The sequence below is a fragment of the Osmia lignaria genome, chromosome 9 (genome assembly GCF_051020975.1).
Source record: "Osmia lignaria lignaria isolate PbOS001 chromosome 9, iyOsmLign1, whole genome shotgun sequence".
NCBI lineage: Eukaryota > Metazoa > Arthropoda > Insecta > Hymenoptera > Megachilidae > Osmia > Osmia lignaria.
Genome location: NC_135040.1, coordinates 10,267,998 through 10,284,041, shown reverse-complemented (window position 1 = coordinate 10,284,041; position 16,044 = coordinate 10,267,998). Strand labels below are relative to the sequence as shown.

Below are 16,044 nucleotides of genomic sequence, written 5' to 3'. Positions count from 1 at the left end.
AGAGACGAGGTGGTTCGTACAAGCGGCATCAATTCCGTCGACAGGCCGTTTTATCGTGCTATCAGGGGAAGAGGGAGAGGTGTAATAGCGTTGGCTAAGCAAACAGTCGATTTTTATTAGCCTTCGCTGTCCCTTTGTGAAGCGAGGGCTTATCGTCAAGGAGGAGAATCCTCTTGCGTTCGTCCTTCGTCGATCTCCTTCTCATTGTCTCGTCTTTCCCCCGTTCCAGGAGCAGCGTTCAAAGCTCGGCATCAGCCCCCTTCGAAGATTCGGGCACACGAGAGGGATCAGTGCCAAGGATCATAGGGTTCAAATTCTCGGAAGAACCAACCGCAAACTAACTGGCTTTCGTTGGTACACTCGAGATCAAAAAGATTTTTCGTCGGCAGTCTGCTCTTATCGTATGTACACTCAGTACCCACCTACGTACGAGCTATTCGAACGAGCCTTCTCTTCTCTTCGTTTCCTGCTCGTTCTCCAAGGCACACTTACCTACCACCCTGGCTCGCAATCTTCTCCACTCTACTCCAGCAAATCGAGCAAAAACTCGTCGTCGGCATTGAAACCGTCGTAGTTCTACCTCCTCGAGATCGCTCTCACATTCCTTGAGATTCTTCTGCGGTAACTTGCCCTCCTACCATCCCTTCTTTACCCCATCTACCTATTTGCCACGCTCCCTTACCTTCCAAGACGTTTTCCTCGTCGAAATTCAAAGCAACGACGTAGCCATTTTTGCGAAGATTCTACGACTATGTCCACCTCTACGATGTAGCGAACAAGAAGAAGAATTCAATGAAAAGAAGATCGCGTTTGGAAGCCTTAGGCCGGATCCACACTATCGGTCGGCTCATGGTCCTCTCGATCCAGTAAAATACACCTATCCCCTGATTTACACGGAAGATAAATTCCTCTGAAAACCGTGGATTTTGATACGTAAAATCGTGTAAGTCGAAAACAAACTAAAATGTGCATAATTTATTTATTTCAACGTAAAATAAAATTAATATATATTGAGAAAGATGTAAATAACAGTCCATTCATAAAATGACAAATATATAAAGGTATAAGCTTCTAATTAATTTTACATATAGCAAAATGGGGAGCCCCCATTTTTCAGATTTAATTACCAGTGTTACCAAAAGAATGGAGTTAAAAAATGACTGGAAATATGTGCGCCAGTATTGCCGAACTAACGTAATTAAAAAATAACAGTAGAAATATGTATGCAGCCAAAATGTTCACTTTTACCAGCTTTTTCTTTTAATCCGTTATTTGAAGAACCGTGTAAAAGCGAAATCGTGTAAATAAAGTACCGTGTTAATCGGGGGATAGGTGTATAATACAATGTAAATGCATGAGCATATTTGTACTACGCGTAACGCTCCAGCTTCGATCCGATCGCGATCCGATCTCGATCAATCGTGAGGAATATTTTTCTGAAGCATGATTCAACTTGATTGAAATGTGTGTATATAAAATTTAATACTTTATAAATATTTCTTCATTTTTCATTAGATGACGATACATCGTATAATATTCGCCTTCACTTTGTCTCATCATTAAACTTGGATGCACCTACATTTTTTTATTTGTTTTCTTTCGATTTTGTATGTTTTTTTATCTTTATCTAAAAAAACAGCTATGATAGCTAATTCTTTAATCGATAAATTAAATGACATTGTTTTACATTTATATTTTAATTTTACCCGACTTGGAGCACGAACGATTCCAGACTGAAGAGTGCTCGAAATGTGGCAAAACAAAAGCAAACCAAGAACGGGTCCAAAGTGGTATAACAGTATGGATACCGTAAGATTTTACCGGGCCGAAAGCGGACTGCGAGCGGGCCGTGGGCAGGCAAATAGTGTGGATCCAGCCTTGTTCAAACGGACAGGTCCTCGGGTGTCTGGTGCAATATTTACCAAGATTCAGGCAGATATCAAACTTATCTGCATTTACGGGCACGATACAAATTGCGTAATAAATCGTGGACCAACGTCGCGTAAACGAAGGTCTATCGTAAACCTAATTGGTTTACGCGCGACACTGAGGACCGGCGAAGAGTAAACGGAAGAGAACGAGATCGTAGCGAGAGGCTAAAGAACAAGGAAACCCGAGACGACCAACATCATCTGCCGTGGCGAAGAGATATGATATGAGAAGGGAAGCAAGAGGGAAGGTGGTCGTGTAAATTGCGACCGGTGGTTGATCGCGAAGCATCGGAAATTTCCGAGAGCAAGCGAAACGGAGCAGATACAAGAACCTTTGCTGGTCATCTTTCCTCTTCGTCCGCCTACCCTTGAAAAAAGAACACCATTGAAAACGCGATTTCTTCCTTCGTGCTCTTCTCCGTTACCCGGCTCCTTTTTCTCTCATTATCCTCTTCCTGGCTTTTTTCTTCATCCCCGCGAATCGGCGCTTACGCGAGCACACCACTACCGACTTTTCGCTGACTGACTTACTCGCTTGCTCGACGTAAATCTGCGTAATGAGGCGTGTCGAAAGGCGGCTTACCTGACGAACTATAATGCCACCGACCGACGATTGGTTCTGCTTCTTTCATGCCTTCTACATTCACCAAAGATTCTTTCAATATTCTCTTTTTCGTCTGCCCTGGCCGGCGCTGGCCTATCCACGACTCGTTTCTCGTTACTCGTACAATTATCCGAAGTCTCTTCCGCGTGTCTGATGGAACCGAGCTAATTTAACGATGTTATCCATCCACCAATGAAGTTTACGGTCCAACTTTCAAATAAATGAATTTAAAATGTGGCTAAAGTCGGAAAGTTGGTGTCGACGCAACCCTTAGCGGAGACGATGAAATTCCATTCAGAGGCTGGTACGACTAGGATGATATCGAAGGACGAAGAGGAAAAGTGGCGGAGTAGGGACAAAGAGGGCCGGCGCGAGTCTCGCGGCTGTATATATTAATTTGCTGCCGACAATACATATTCAAGTTGGAATTCATACGCTGTCAGAGGCAGCGCTCGGTCGACTGAATAGATAGACATTATGGATGTCATACGGAAGCAGGAGTGGCGAGAGAGGTACGCGGGACGTATGGGAACGTACGTTTCGCGTACGGTTCACGCTCGTACGACTGTACGAGTCACGAGAGGGATGGGTAAACACCGACGAAAGAACGATAGAGGGACGGAGAGAGAGAACGAGGAGAGAGCGGATGCAGAAACGAGGGAGCAGAGCGACTGCACTGCACGTTCCAGCGTGACGTGACATCCTATTCGAGAACACGCGCCGCATGTAACGAGCTGTTCCGAAACTTCTCCGCTAACCATCGAACCAGCCTAGCTACCTGCGTTTTACATTGCTGGTATATTGGCTCGACCACTTGGAAACGTGCCGTGAAAAATTTGACAACCTGACCACGGAATAGCGTGAAATTTCGATAATGAACACGAGAAAGGCATCTCTCATTTTTCATTCACCTAATGCGATATTGCTTCGAACAAGCGTTAACACCGATATAACGACCAACACGACTTCTTAAACATTTTTAGAATATACATAATAAATTATTCATGGGATGGCGAGGAATGTTTTAGGAACGTAGACACCTTGAATTCGAAAGAAAAAACTGACACGAGTCACATCTTTCTTGGAACATAAAAGCACGCGAACAAACGTATCAAGCGAAGTGCACACAGATAATGCAGTGAACCGACGTGACTGGTTGGATAACCAACTGCACTCAGCATTTCCACATTATCTCGCATTATCGCTGTCTGAAGCAAGATGATTGACGATGGTGTAGGTGGCTGGAAACCTCCTTCGTTGGCCCTCTCACGCAAGGATATTCGCTTCCTGCTTCTAAAATGCTTCCCTCTCTTCAGGTCGGGTTTATCATTCATAAGAGCACGCGCTGGGGCGGCCGTTAGAGCGGGACGCCCGGCGAATGCTCGCCGTGGCGAGGAACAAATCGATTGTACGTGAACCATCGATGATATCGCGATCTTTGCCGCTCGTTACCCGACACAAGAACCGACCAGCTAGATTTCTGTGATCCTTCCATCCAATTAAGTAAACGCTGACGACAAGAGCAGCCCTGGGTGACGCGAAATCTGGCTGACGCCGGGGATAACACAAGTTCGAGTGCGAATTTCAATTCCGATTTGAATTAAGATAAGACCGTCGGGAGTCCCACCCCTGACTATTTTTTTTTAACGCTAGCAGCTTTCGCAGATGTTATCAAATAACAAGGAAAATCTAATTACGCCGGAAATCTTCGCGGGGATCGCTTCTGGCACTTCCGATCGGACCGACAGAACGCGACTTACTTCCATACATGCTAGCCAAAGATTTCGATGTACCCGTTCTCTGAAACAGTGCTATAGAGGACGAAACCATCCGCGGATGCAGGAACGCGTAAATCACGACGCGGGAACCTAGGGAAAACTTCGGGTTAGCTACTATGTTCGTCGACGAAGCCGGAGGCTATAATTTTAAGCCGGTCGACTTGCTCGACGACGACGACAAGCACAACGACCAAGGCGACGACGGTGCGGCGCATCGTGAGACGCGCGCTCCGCTTTCTGCACGGTTCCGGTGCTCCATTTACCGGAAGCACGCGTGTAACGGACAACTGGCACTCCAGCTTGTGCCAGGAGAAGCCGTTTCGCGTACGCGACATGACAGATTTACGATTTATTCCTGCTCTAGAATTTCTTTTCTAACGTCGTCGTTAGAGAGGAGACTACAATGCACGATTAATCGATCGAAGCTATTCACTTCTTTTCCTTCTTTGTAAAGTTCTTGCAACTTTGTAACCGATGAAACAACGCGTCGTAACACCGTCCGTTCACTTTCAACCCGAGCTCGCCATTTATGGGGAAGCACGTGAAAGTTGCTGACGTCTATCGGAGCCGAAACCGCAGACTACAATACGACCTGGCTATATCGCAACCATCTAGAAAGGATGGATCGGGTGTTCAGTAACGTTAAAGGAACGTTGGATGTATTTTACAAATCCAGCTCTTACGTGTACACCGAATGTAATTTTCGAAGCTTTGAATCTTCCTTTTTTACCACCCAGTAGATTTGACTGCACATTGATTCGAGCGGTTATTCCTCGAGTCCCTTGTAACCAAAGACTTTCCATCCTCGATGCACGCTCGTTCATTGTCCTGGCCGAGCCTCTTGAATCGGCGAGCGGCCACGCACGTGCACAAGCCTCGTCAGCCGCGCCACTTTCAGCGCCGATATAATGGGGGCCAGGTAGAATTCAACACGGCACCACAAGCCACAAGGCACACAATGGCCCGGGCTCGACTTCGCGACTCCGACCCTCCTTGCAACACAATGGAATTCCCGGCTGCCTCTTGAAAAGGAAAGTTATGTTTTCTTACGTCGGCGCAAGATCGCGTTTCTGCGGATAATAGCCAAAATCGGTTACCTCCACGGCTCGAGTACTGGAAACTCGCGAGACGACAGATTATCGGAGGATTCGCATCAAACGACAAATAATGATCTCTCCTGATGTTTTACTTTCAGACGATGTTTCATCAACACGCTTCGCGCAGCGTAAAATTCTAATGGTTAATTATAGGAAATTATCCTGATTTAATTTCGTTGACTTTCCGTCTTTGGACGAAGGAAAATTTAGATAGAGATAAATGAACGTAAAGGCGAGAAGGGAAGGGAAAGGCTCTGATGCAAGACAGAACAAATGGTACATCTATTCTCTACAAATCGCTCTTCCCACAGTGATACAACAACGCAATCATCTTCCCTCGAAAGGATTCTCTTCTTTGACCCCCATCAAGCGTGATATAATTCGATATTACGTAACGAATCGATCGAAGGCATGGGATCGGATAGACCTTGGTAAACCCTTCGACGGAAGGTCCAACCTTTTTCCCATCCTCACCGTCCCGAAAATGGACAAGAATAAAAGAGCTGTAGACGTTGAGAAACTATTAATTCATTCTTTAAAATGAATGGCATACGGTGTGTACCACCGGACGAGATTCAAATACGCAAGTAGAACAAAGTAAAAAAAGAAAAGGGAAAAAAGGAAAAACAGCTAGTTTTTCCACCTAGTGGATAACGAATTAACGAGTGTTGCGCGAGAAGTCGCACGCGACCCCGTTATTTATACGAGTTCCTAGCGTTACCTTTTATTTCCGAGCAGCGTCGCGCTTCTTTCTCTCTGTTTCTGCTAGCCGCGTTTCCCGGCCACGACCGGACGCGCTTGCTCCATTTTTTCCCGCGTAATTTATTCCCCGTGAAAAAGTTGAACGATAAATTCAACTTTCAACCTTTCAGCCTCGCTACCCTTCTACCTCTCTCTTTCTCTCTTGACATTGCCTCGTTAACGACTCGATTAGCTCACGTACTCGTCTATTTCCCCTTCGTCTTCGTTTTCCCTTCACCCTCTTTGTTCCTCTTCGACAGCCGATGCATAATTCAACCGCTATACGGCACGTCGTGCCGTGAGGTAAAGCTGGATCGATTCCTACCGCTTAGGCCGCCACTCTGAGGCCAACTACTTCTAACGCTTCGTCAGTTAACCCTTTCAATAGGATATCCCGACCGAAAACAGATCACCGTCGGCGTCATATGTTGCATGATACTTGATCGTACGATACTGGTACGTACAAATTTCCTACGTACAAGTGAAAAGTGATTTCTGTCAAAGCGTTTTATCAAACACTCGAGAACACGTTCAATCTTCCGCGTAATTCTTCGATCTGTCGGCAAAGACGATGTCTCCGTTCAGTGAATAGGCTGCTTTCAAAACTCGAGCAGAGTCTGGAAATTTTATTGGCAACGCGTACAGGCAGTCGTTCCCAAGGACCCTTTAAGGGAGTTCCCGGATAGGTCCTTGCCGCTTCCTGGTTTTCATTCCGAACAGGTTTTAGACGCAGACGACGCGACGCGAGGCACGCAAACAGCGTGGAACTGCGGACAAGGCGGAGGTAACAGAAGCGAGAGGGAGGGAGAATCGACTTTGTTGCTCGAAGGTTTACACGGCCAATCTCGCTTTGATGTCCCTCCCTGCCTCGTTCCCGTCCCCTTTCCAACCCTCTACGAGCTACGACACAACCCCTTACGACCGCCAACACACACCAGATTACGTTTGACGTGCGCTCGCGCGATCCCTCCCCCGACACGCATCCACCCTCGCGTATTTATACGTCCACATAAGTGTGTTCCCGCGTGTTTGCTCCAGTCTACAGCCTCCGGTTTCCGGTCCGTGCGTCTCCAGTCATGCGTAAACCTCTGCTCTCTGGTAAGAGGCCGACGTACAGGGGATGATTCTTCGCGACCGCCACGAAACGTGGTACAACTATATTTGAATTGTTATTGAAAATTGTCGGAAAATAATGTAAGCGATGAAATACCGTGATTGTCTTCGAGAAGCAGCTGCCAAATCGAATTGTCTAATCTCAGCTGAACACGATCGACCACCTTACCACGCATCTTTGTTGGAATAAGGAACACCTGTCCCTCTGGGCGGATGTTCGAAAACGTTTACCCCTCGCAGGCAATCGAATCCGTTCTTCCAATCGTGGTCACCGACCGAGTCTATAAATTTCGTTAGGAACGAGTCCAACGGTGGCGAGAGACGGGACGTGTTGTCGGGATAAAGGTAATTTCTTTCGAACGGCCTTTAGTTTGCGTGTCTCGTATGGAACACCTGGGACCTTTCGTACAGGACGATTTCAACGTCTTTCGATAGAAAATGGACCCTTTCGCAATCTTCCCTCTCTTTCGAGATGTTCGACCAAAGAGTTATTGTGATAATATTACATTTCACTATCAGTTTGGAAGAAATGATTATCAAATCTGTTCTCGCGAAGCATTCTTCGATAAAGAAAGGGTAATTGAATTTTATGAGAATCGTGAAGATTGTCGCGAAACAGCAATTCTCTATCTCCCAGTGATTTTCGTCCTTAAATTGCTCGCTTGTGCTCCTCTTTCCAGTCGAATTTACATGGAGAGATTCACGAAATTACCAGAATTCTGTTGAAATTTACGTCACGACCACGAGGGACCGGTTCGAGAGAGACTGTCTCGAACGAACAGAAACTTCGATGCTTCTCCCAAGCTGCAATTCCTTTAAATAAAAGTAAAGACGAGACGATGTACACGCATGCACCGGTAAAGTGTCACTCGTGCACCGTGGAATCTCCTGTTCACTTGTTGCGCGTTACACCAATACGAGGAAGTCGTTTCATCCAGCTAAGGCGTTCCTGGAACGCGAATTAATTGCCGGCGTCAAATTGTATCGTTCTTACTTGCCGAGTTCCTCGCTCGCGAACCATAAAACGAGCACTTTAATTCTCTCTCGTAATCACTGCGTTATCTGACCGTTATCTGATGTATAACTGAATATTAGGTAATAAAAAAAGAACAGCATTCGAGCTGTGTTTGATCGTTATTCCCCAAGGCGATGGAGTAGAAGCGTTTCCAACGCGTGAAAATTATGCTGCCGTGATTACAACTCGTTGCATTACCTTCTTGACGATCGGTTAGCATCATTTTTCACCTGCAACTGCAATTTCGCTTATCATCTCACGTTTACAGCTGCAATAAAGTTATTTCGAGCGAAAGTTCATTCGCAATCTACAAGAGTACGTACCTATTGTTTGAACTGTAGATCACTGTGAAATTGTTATAAAATGATACGAGATTTTCTGCTCGGCATTAATCGTTGGAAGAAAAAGAAAAGATTGGAACAAAGCGAGAAAAGTAAATGCCAGGAACGATTTGTCAAAGCTCTCTTACACACGCTGCAACGAAACACGAATAGTCGGATGAAAGCATTAATTGCGTACGTGTTTGCTCTTCTTTTCCATGAAATATTTATCTACGGATCCGGTGTGGCTCAACAACCGAGTGTTTGCATACACGGAACACCGCTGAAACCATTTTCCAACCATCAGCGTTTCGATTAGTTCGAACGTCAGAAAAAGAGATTTCGTCGCGAATCGAAAGTTTCGCTAATGACTGCCATTTTGAGACACTTTAAAGTTTAACATAAAGTATCGTATACTTTTAATATCAGTGTAATTCTTGGCGATACGTTAAATGCAATCGGAAGACGCGAACGCGAGGCTGTATCGGCGAGCGAGCAGACATCAAAACGGTGGCGGGAACGAGAAGCGGCGAGATCGTAAGTCGGTCGACAGGAAGTTAAATTCATTACCGGATAATTTCATTGCTCGAGGAAATGAAACGTCTGTCGACGAGAGCGGCGAGGAACGAGCAAGACGTAACCGACTAATTACGAGCGTTTGCAAATCGACAATGACGACTACGACGTTCTTGGCTCGCTCGAAACGTGCTGGTTATTAGATTAATTTCTCCACGCGATTCTAATTTCGACGAGCATCAAAATCGATCCCGTAGAACGGGCTCCCGTGTCGTCTGTTGGATTAATAAACGGGGGATATTTGATTAAAAGGTGCACGCTTAAATGATGCTGCATCGACGCTGATGGCCGACAGTCAACCGATGTAACGGTATAATTTAACGTAGGCACGCAATTTGATGAGCAGTTAATGATGTAGAATATTAGCAATACTCTATCCTCCCGCGTTCGTTACCAAAGCTGTCCTTTAATCTACTTGCTTAATTACGAAACTTCATTATAACACAAGCGCCCACTGTCGCGTTACCTTGCGTTCACGTGCGATCAACTCGTGTTAATCCGCTTGTATCGTTCGCTTTTATTCAACCCCTCTATCCTGGATTTCTTTTCACTTTTTATTCCAACGGTTATAGCAAAAATGGAATAATAAAGTACGTAAGCCTAAATTACACAGATAGAGTAAATGATAGGATAATGCTAGCGCTAGTGGAGTAAATCTGTTCGCTATGTGTACTTGCGTAAACGATTGAGCAAGCGGTTGGTAAAGTACTAAAGCTAACAGTTGATAGGGTAGAATAGAATAACACTAGTGTACTTGCGCTAGTGTACTCTACCGTTAGACAATTGAGAAAGAAAGGAAGCCCAGGCAAACAGCCGATTCTTCGAGGAAACACCAAAGTGACGGTGTTAGAGAAGCAGAGTTTCCTGCTCGCGACGAAATCTCGTTTGTCCCATAAACAGCTTTACGATGACGGTGTACGTGTCTCAGGTAATTCCGATGCTCGTTTGCCATCGAGATTGACCGCAACTCCGTGTCTAACGGGGCTACGAATCGCGGCCGATCGTAAAACGGCGGCGTGCAACGTGGAAACGTTGGAAAGCACGAGGGCGAAGCAGCATCCACTCCCGATTCGGCTAGACATTTACGTGCAATTATTCAATTTAATTAACCGTCGCTATTAAACGACCAGCTAGTACAACGTCGACGACACGCGTTTCACGGACTGAGATTAACTGTGATTCAAACTTTCGTCGTTCTGGGAAAAGTTTAACGGATGCGGAAACCGCGACTCGACGAGTCGTTGGTTCTCCAGAAGAGAGATGCGTTTTACAATTCTAGAGTCTTCTTAGTGATTCTATTTTTCTTCATTTTTTAATTATTTAAAATGAATTATCCGTATCGCCAGTGTTTCCCCCATAATTCCATCCGATGGGCTTCAAGATCGTCAAGATTAAAACGAGCTTTCATCCCTTAGCTCGCGAAGGGAGGAAAGACGAGTTTGGTTAACGACAAGCGTCCATCGTGTAATTACGTAATTGGATGATCAATCACCGAGAGCTTCCAATTTTTCAGAAACCCTGGAACAACGATTGCTGGGAAAAATATTAATTGCACGGGATTCTTGCATCGCTGCATACACGATAAAAAAAGTAGAAGAACTAAAAGGATAGAAATCCGTGGGTAAGGCTGTAACCTTGTGTACCTAGTTTATCAAGATTGTTCCAGATATTTCGCTACTATTCTTGTATACTAGAAAAAGGATCAGATACACGTCGTAACATGTGAGAAAAAAAGACAATAGAAAAATTATTTAACCTTGTCTCCGTATTACAAAGCTATCCATTTATAATTCATTGCCATTTCATCCTCATTTATGTTACTTAAATTGATCACTGAGAAATATCAACGCACAATCGTTATCACGAATTCCCATAATCCCCTCCGGACATTGTCTAACGCGTCGAAGATCGAATTGAAGGAATTAGTCGATGACGGTAAGGTGACGGGAGAAGTGAAAGAGGATTTGCCCATGGAACAGCTGGTGGGATATCGAGAAATCGTGGATTCCGGAATCCCGAAACTCGTCGATGGTGATTCGTAGATTGAACGAGGAGGAACGTGGTCGCGTATTAAAATCGGCATAAAACGTTATTATCCGCCGGCGTAATTCCGCGTTATCGATAGTAAGCCTTCGTGAGTCCAGGACCCGGAGTTCTTGTCGTGGAAAGCAACCCCCTGTTGGCACGACGGGGGGTGTGCGGCTGAATTCCGTTCAACTTCCAGATAATGCACTCTCCTTCGTCTCACCCCTGTTTCTTCTCCCCTTTCCCTGTGGCTCTCTCTCGCCACGCGCAACCCGCTCGAAGGTAGAAGAATTCGATATCAAATTCTTTTAAGAACATCCCGCGGCTGAGACGGCGGGAAAGTAAGAGGGTAGAAGGAATACTGGCGAAGCTGAGAGAAGATATTGCCGCATTCCTATGGTACATAATGAGCTGTGAAATTCGGAGAAGGTCATCTCGCGTGGAATTCCCTCGTGACAATGGCAGTTATCGTTCCAAGGGATTACGATTTTTTCACGATTAGGGGATGGAGGCGTTATTAAGGGGAACGAATCGCGTTAGTTGATCTTTCGATCACAAAGTTCCCTATCTATGCCGACGAACCCGGATCCCAGGGAGGACAGAAATATCGTCGAGCAACGACGGTAACAGATTTTTATGAGATCGGTAACGACTTCGTACGAGCTGCAAGGAGACTCGACCTCTTGGCCGTTCAATCCGCGCCTCGGGTTGTAAACAAATAAATAGCCAGGCATGTTTTACGAGCCGGTTATAGAACAGTTCGATATCGAAGCCAATGAAAATGATGAAGCGTTCTTTGTGCCGCGCATTGTTTGAAATGGAGGCAAAGTTCATGTGCCGCCTTAAAACGACAATTCATTCAATTGTCCGAATTTGCTTGGATTACAATGTATCATAGTACTTTGACAGACTCTCCTAACGCTTATTCCTAGTCTAAAGCGACCTTGAAGTCGAAGAAGCTGCCTACTTCCGGCGAAATTAATCGAAACCACAGCGGTCGATCGTAAATCATACCCTTCCGCACTCGGCCAGAATCCAACACTTGGCACGTAAAGAGCTTCCCAGCTGGCGGAGCCGTAAACCGTCTTCCGGAACAGAAACCGCTACCGCTACGAGATAGCTACCATCTCTCTGGTGCTTACTGAAAATACCGTAAACCACTCCTCTATTCCGACGAGGCATCTTTAAGACCCCGTGAAGCCTTCCTTCCAGCGGCTGCCACGAGGATTTGCGAGCCACCCGTGAGCCGGCTGGAAAGTTTTCACCGGTACGCGGCTCGAATACGAACGATCGCGTTTTAATTAACTACGTTCCAACCTTCTCTATTCTTCTATTCTGTTTTTACCATTCGATCCGATGGTTTCGGACGAGTTCATCGAAATGAATTCGTATCGTTTGAAAATTAACAGCAAAGCGATACTTACGATCACCTCTGATTTTCTTAAGGGTAGTAATCGCAAAATTTCAGTCGTCTTACCTGAAACATATAAATATTCAAGTTAGTTAAAACGAAGAATGAGAGTAATTGACAAATAATTATTTTAACTCGTTTAATCAACGGAACTGACGTGTTCTTCTTAATCTATCCCTGAGGGTGCATCATTATATTTAGAACACTTTGTAAGAGTTTAATTTTAATTACACAATCTCGTCGCCCCTCTGTATCTTCGTGTCTGCTATTTTATCAAGCTGTTTCAAGTTCTAAACTCGTGTTTCTTACGAATCGCATTTCCGTTTCGTTACCACCCACAATTCGCAACCCCCTTCCCCGTTCCAGCTCGCGACACTTATTTTCCCCATGGGTTCTGCCTACGTCCGTGTCTTTTCCATCCCTTCCTCTCTCCGCTTCGGTTCTTACGTTTATTTCATTCGCCCCTTCTCCAACAACCACCCTCTCGTCGTCGACGTCAACAAACATCTTGATTATACCGTGAAAGCCGCCTCCACTTCGAGTCCTGACTGGAAGCTCGACTTTACTTTCCCTTCCTCTCAGGCTGGAAAGCCTCTCCTCTCCATGCACCCCACGTTTCTTAACCCCCCCCCTTTCCACCCTCGTTCCACAACCCCCTTATCTATCTGTCACTGTCCGTCCCGTAAAATCCTTCTCCCTTTTTCCTCTCCGCGCATTCATTCCCTTCGTTTTCCCCGTTTTACACCTTTCTTCTATTCCCATTCCGTTAACCCCCGTCCGTCGTGCATCCACTTTCGCTCTATTTATTTCCACCTCCCCTCTTTGCTTTCCTTCTCACGTTTTTCTCCCTCCCCAGAGTTACCCCTTCTTTCATCTCTCTCTAATTCGCATTCGTCTTCGTGCTTCCGTCTCGCTCGATCTAGTTTCTTCTCCCTTGGCATCAACCCCACAGCAATGCCGAAACGGCACAGCCGCCGGTATTTGCATGCGAAATTAATGCCTTTCTATTTCTCCCTCGAATTAAACGCAAGTTTGCATAAAGAAACGCCGATTTATTCGTTTATTCTTCGGGTTAAAAAGAGGGAGGGGGGGGGGGGGGGGTGGAGAAAAGAACCCAGGGCTCGCTTCGTTCGCCATCCCAACGAACGATCACAACGAACGTCGTTACTGGCGCGATGTTCGCATTAAACAGCGAAAATTTCACGTCAAATGCAGGAAATAAAGTTGCAGAGAATCAATTCTGTTATTAGCAGCGAGAAAGATTTTTCTATGTCGGAATCGATGTTTGCCCGCCGTAAATTATCATCCGCGTATTAATATCAAGCCGCGTGTTGCTATCGCCAAGTGATTTGGCCAGTCGGCCCGCGAATTAATCTTTTATCGGACACGGCGTTTTAATTGCCGTGGATTTGTGTGCTAGATTAATCGCGCGATTGCTATCGCACCACGTCGAAGGGATGGGGTCACGTTACGCCATACCAAATGAAGATAAATGGTCCCAGGTCGTAAAGGCATCGGTTAATTGAAACATCCCGACTAGATTCTTTGCCCAGTTGCATACGAACCTTATGAAAATCGCAACGTTATAAAATTGATTGCACCCTTATTACAAAGGCGAAAATTTCTTTTCTACTGGCACTTGGATTTTTCAAGCGTACTTTCCCGATTGCTCAAGAGGTTTCAACAATCATCTTCGATAATATTGGTCAGACACGAAGTTTGATTGGTCATTCAGATCCGTTCGATGTACGTTTTTAACGAACACATTCAATCGGGACGATTGCTCGCGACGACGCATTACTGCCCTTCGTTTTCCACCCCACCGACTTTCTGGAATTCTTTCCGACACTCTTCCAGCTCGATCAGCCGCAATCAGCCGCCATTATTCTCCCCAGGATTCTTTGATTTTTCACGGTTCTTTAACCGCGACGAATGTTTTCGATCGGCGATAACACCTTCAAGATCATTTTCCCCGCAATCAGAATCGAAGAATTCGATTATCGACCAGCTGGACCCCCGAATTACCCAAATTCTGCGTCACCATAGAAAAATGTCGAGGGTGATCCTTCGAACGGTTCGTAAAAACGGCCGAGGAAACGAAAAGGGAGGAAAACATAGGAGGTTGGGTAAGATGCGCGAGGAAAAAGGGGCTGGTAATATCATTTACGAAGTTGTCGGTTGATCGTCGTCGACTGACAGCAGGGAGCGACAAAAACCACTAGCAGGTGTTCTGCACCCTTGAATTTCCTTCTACTTCTTCATCGTCATCCCCCTTTTGGACCGAAAGACAAAATTAAGAACGAGGTAAAAGGTGTCAAGAAAATTGCAAATGAAATTTTCTTTTAATAGAAAGAAATTGCGGATAAGAATTACATGTTCCGAAGGTACATGAGAAGCTACGTCAAAGAGGTTAAAATCTTTTTGAAATTAATTTGCCGGAAAAAACTGTTTCGAGGAAACGTTTGTTAAAGCACGCACCGTGTATCCTCAGTGAAAGAAACCGTCGTTCGTGCTTTGATCGTAACTCGAGCACGCTCGAGAGACTGGAGGAGCGGCGGATTTTTAAAAGCAGACTAGCACCGTTTCGAGACAAAGAACGAGGGAGAACGAAGAGCGGAAAATCGCGTCGTAATTCGTTGCAACGTTTGGTCCCGCAGTCAGCGCGAGAGGTGAAAATCGCGAAGAACAAACTCCGATAAGATTCTCTGCTCGTTTACGTTGGCTGGAAATGTTCTTCCAACGTGGCTGAAGGGGGTGAGTATACAAGCATCGAGTATAGTGTATAGTCCACCCTCCATCGCGAATCCTTTGGAACTTTCGACGTGACCTATCTCTTCACAGTAACTTTGTTACTTTTACTCATAGCCTTTAGCGCAGGCTTAGCGTGTACGCGAGCAGGACGGAAAAATTGTCGAGCGAGACACATTCTTTTTCGAAATCGAAAAACCGTGAACTTCCGTTAAAACGAAAGAAGACACCATCGATTGCTTGCTCTTTGCTACACAATAAGACTCTAAAAGATTAATATTTACAGTTTGAAAGCACCGAAGTCACCTGTTATCTTTAGATTCCATCTAGATACAAAACTGAGTAGATTTTCCTGTAGAAAGGTGCCTTATCTCGAAGCGAGTAAACCCAACGCTCTTCCCGCTCAATGTTCGCAATTTTGAAAACTGGAGCGTATAATTTGGAAAATTCGTGAAATTAACAAAATTCACACGACGTGGAAGCCGATAAAGTTTCGTGACAGGGATGTCGCGCGTTTCGTAGGACGTTTTAATGAAGTTGTTCGTGTGCAACGGTCACCCTGCATTGTATTCCAATTCCATTGGAACTTTATGGACGGACGGGAGCGGCTGGGTGCAGGGAACATCAGCACAGGCTGCACACCTATGCGAAATACTCGATGGCAGGGAACGCGGACGGGGGATCG

At 45.5% G+C, this 16,044-nt stretch overlaps 1 protein-coding gene across 4 annotated transcripts in view; it reads right to left on the bottom strand.

Annotated features, from left to right (window-relative positions):
* Positions 1–16,044, bottom strand: part of LOC117601643 (Krueppel-like factor 6) — a 219,540-nt gene that overhangs the window by 25,715 nt on the left and 177,781 nt on the right. The window contains exon 2 of one of the 4 annotated variants that reach the window (XM_076690047.1): positions 12,625–12,677. The exons of the other annotated variants lie outside the window; for them this stretch is intronic. The gene's annotated coding sequence lies outside the window, so the exon portion shown is untranslated. The remainder of the gene's footprint in view (positions 1–12,624; positions 12,678–16,044) is intronic. 4 annotated transcript variants of the gene reach the window in all.